Raw genomic sequence first — 3,723 nt, 5'->3', positions numbered from 1 at the left:
TGACCACTCCACTACACAGTCCTTCACTTTTATAGGGATACTCTGCTCCTTCCTCCAATCAGGAACAAAATCTCCACCTCAAAGTTAGAAGAGCTGGAGATTGACAGCATCTCAAGGATTTGTTGCTGGGTCTCATTCTATTTTCAGCTCGTTCCCATTCCATTCCATGTGTAAAGGCCAAAGGAATCAGAACAATAAGGAACATACAGTGCCCTCCATATCGTTTGGGACAAAGACACTTTATTCCTTTATTTGTCCCTGTGCTCCACAACTTTAAATTTGTAACCAAATAATTCACGTGATTAAAGTGCATATTCCAGATTTTATTGCAGTTTTTTTGTATACATTTCAGTTTGACCATGTAGAAATTACAGCAATTTTTATACATAGCCCCTCATTTCAGGGAACTATAATATTTGGGACATAGCAATCATATGTGTATTGAATTCATCATGTTCAGTACCTTGTTGTATGCTGCTTGCATGCAATGATTGCTTGAAGTCTGTGATTCATAGACATCATCAGGTGCTGAGTATCTTCTCTGCCAGGCCTCCACTACATCCATCTTCCGCTTCTGCTTTCATCGGGGACTTGTCCTATTAAATTTTTTCTTCGGTATATGGAAGGCATGCTCAATTGAATTTAGATCAGGTGACTGACTTGGCCATTCAATAACTTTCCAGCTTCTAACTTTGAAAAACTCTTTTGTTGCTTTAGCAGTATGTTTGGGATCATTGTCTTGCTGTAGGATAAAGCACCATCCAATGAGTTTGAAGGAATTTTCTCATATTTGAGCAGATAAAATGTTTTTATGCACCTTAGAATTAATTTTTATACTCCCATCAGCAGTTAGATTATCAATGAGGATAAGTGCACCAGTACATGCCCAGCCATAACACCCCTACCACTATGTTTCACAGATTAGGTGATATGCTTTGGGATCTTGGGCAGTTCCCTTACGTTCCCACTTTGCTCTTGCCATCTCTCTGATACAGGTTAATCTTGGTCTCATCTGTCCACCAGACCTTTTTCCAGAATTCTGCAGACTCTTTTAAAAATTTCTTGGCAAACTAATTCGCCCATCCTGTTTCTGTGGCTAACTAATAGTTTGCATCTCTGTATGCCTGTTCATGAAACCTTTTGTAGACAGTAGTCATTGACACATCCACACCTGCCTCGTGAAGAGCATTTCTGATAATTCTGACACGAATTTGGGGATTTTCTTCATTATAGTGAGAATTCTTCTGTCATCAGTAGTGGAGGTCTTCCTTGGCCTATCAGTCCCTTTGCGATTACTGAGTTCACCAGTATGCTCTTCTTAATGATGTTCCAAATTGTTGATTTTGGTAATCCTGTTTGGGCAAGGTATCGTATTGTTTTATTCTTGTTTTGTAGCCTCATAATGGCTTCCTTGACTTTCATTGGCACAACTCTTGTCCTCATGTTGAAAAATGGCAACTGCAGACTCCAAAGGTGATCAAAAGCGTAGGACCAAGCCTAGCTCTCTTATACCTGTACCAATGAAACATACCTGATCATCACAAACATTATGAAGCCAAATGTCCCAAATATTAAGTTTGGAGTACAAGATGACAATGGAGGTATACCCCTCAGCAGCTTCTCTGGACTACAGTTGCTGCAGGAACTCTGGTGCCGTGCACAACTTTTATTTTGATTATGTTGGACTTTGTATCACAGTGAATCATGCATTGGAAGTGGGAAACGTTGAACAGGAGCCTTTCCGAGTCAATGCTGTGAAGTTGTGGAGAACCCGTCTGCTGAAGAATGGAACTTCAGGCACGGCCGAGAGAAGCAAGTCGAATCGTTTTGTGCTGATGTAGCTTAGTGGTTGTTTGGACACTCTGGGTCAATATCTGGGGTGTCTGCTACCAGAGGTTGAGAGGAGTGGATGGGGCGGCCTAGTCGGAGGTGGTGTGCGGTTGTGACTGGAGCTGTGGAGCAGGTTTGGATGTCTAGAGACACGCTGCCCTGGACCTCATCGCGGCCTTATCATGGCGAATTCGGAGGTCTAGAAGATGCAATGTCCCGGAACTTGTGGCGAATCGTGCTGGAGCTATTGGGAGATTCGTAAACTATGACTGTGAGGTTGTCTATTTCCCCTAATGCTGGTGGACATTTAACAACTTGTTAAAATCAATTCAATATTGTTATTCTATATTTTAGGTATTAGTTTTTTAGTATGGGTAGTAAGGGTTAGGGTGGGGGTTGGGATTAGTTGGGGTTTATTAATTCTTTTTTTTCTTTTATATATATATATATTAGCATGTATTAGCATGTCCACGCTGCTGAAGATCCAGCTGCGCTGGATGGGTCACGTCTCCAGAATGGAGGACCATCGCCTTCCCAAGATCGTGTTATATGGCGAGCTCTCCACTGGCCAACGTGATAGAGGTGCACCAAAGAAAAGGTACAAGGACTGCCTAAAGAAATCTCTTGGTGCCTGCCACATTGACTACCGCCAGTGGGCTGATAACGCCTCAAACCGTGCATCTTGGCGCCTCACAGTTTGGCGGGCAGCAACCTCCTTTGAAGAAGACCGCAGAGCCCACCTCACTGACAAAAGGCAAAGGAGGAAAAACCCAACACCCAACCCCAACCAACCAATTTTCCCCTGCAACCGCTGCAATCGTGTCTGCCTGTCCCGCATCGGACTTGTCAGCCACAAACGAGCCTGCAGCTGACGTGGACTTTTTACCCCCTCCATAAATCTTCGTCCGCGAAGCCAAGCCAAAGAAGAGCATGTATTTGTAAGTTCTGTAACAGTTTGATTTATGATTTTTATTATCATAATTGTCTCGTGTTGAATTTAAATAAAATATTCAAATAAATCTTGTCCTGGAGAGGGTGGTAACCTGACCTGTGATGGGTGCACACCGCAGCGGCCCCTCAGGATTGAAAACATTCTTCTCCACTTGAACTGGCAGACATTTTTAACAGCTAGTTTGCAACCAGTCTCTGATTAAATAATTGTGTGTGGTACTGTTTTTGCTAAGCAGCTTGTGGTCTTGGGAACATTGCATCATTTTAATTCCGTGGCAACTTGGTATTAAAGCAACAAGGGCTAACTGACTGACTGACTGATTGATTACGATCCCCTGAAATGAGGGGACTACAGTATATATAAAATGCTGTAATTTCTATATGGTCAAACCAAAATGTATACAAATAATTGAATAAAATCTGGATAGTACACTCTAATCATATGAATAGTTTGATTATAAATTTAAAACTGTAGAGTACAGGGGAAAATAAAGGGAAAAAAGCACTGGTGTTGAGGAGATGTTGTTACCCATCCTCACTGATGACAGTTTGTTAGACAGGAAGTGAAGGTCCATTTGCAGAGGACGCTAAGCCCCAGATCCCAAAGTTTGGGAATGAGTTCATAGGAGAGTGTGGCATAGAAGGTGGAACCTTCCAGGGTTCCAGGGTTGAGTGGAGGTTAATTGAAGTGGATCAAGAGTTAATGTGATCCATGGCCGGTCTCTCACCACACTTCATGGTGGCAGATGTTAGAAGCCACTAGTTGACTTCTAATCATTTAGGTGCTTGCTTCAGACAGGAGAAAAAATAATTTTGCAAATACAGCAACTTATGAAAGCAGAGTGAACCTTTCACAATCTGACTTTCAATTTAATATGTGGAAATGAGGTAAAATTACCAATGGTCTTGAAATATATTAGTAAAGTAGCAGGATTACACATC

The sequence above is a fragment of the Narcine bancroftii genome, chromosome 4 (genome assembly GCF_036971445.1).
Source record: "Narcine bancroftii isolate sNarBan1 chromosome 4, sNarBan1.hap1, whole genome shotgun sequence".
Lineage (NCBI taxonomy): Eukaryota > Metazoa > Chordata > Chondrichthyes > Torpediniformes > Narcinidae > Narcine > Narcine bancroftii.
This window is presented reverse-complemented; position numbering follows the sequence as displayed.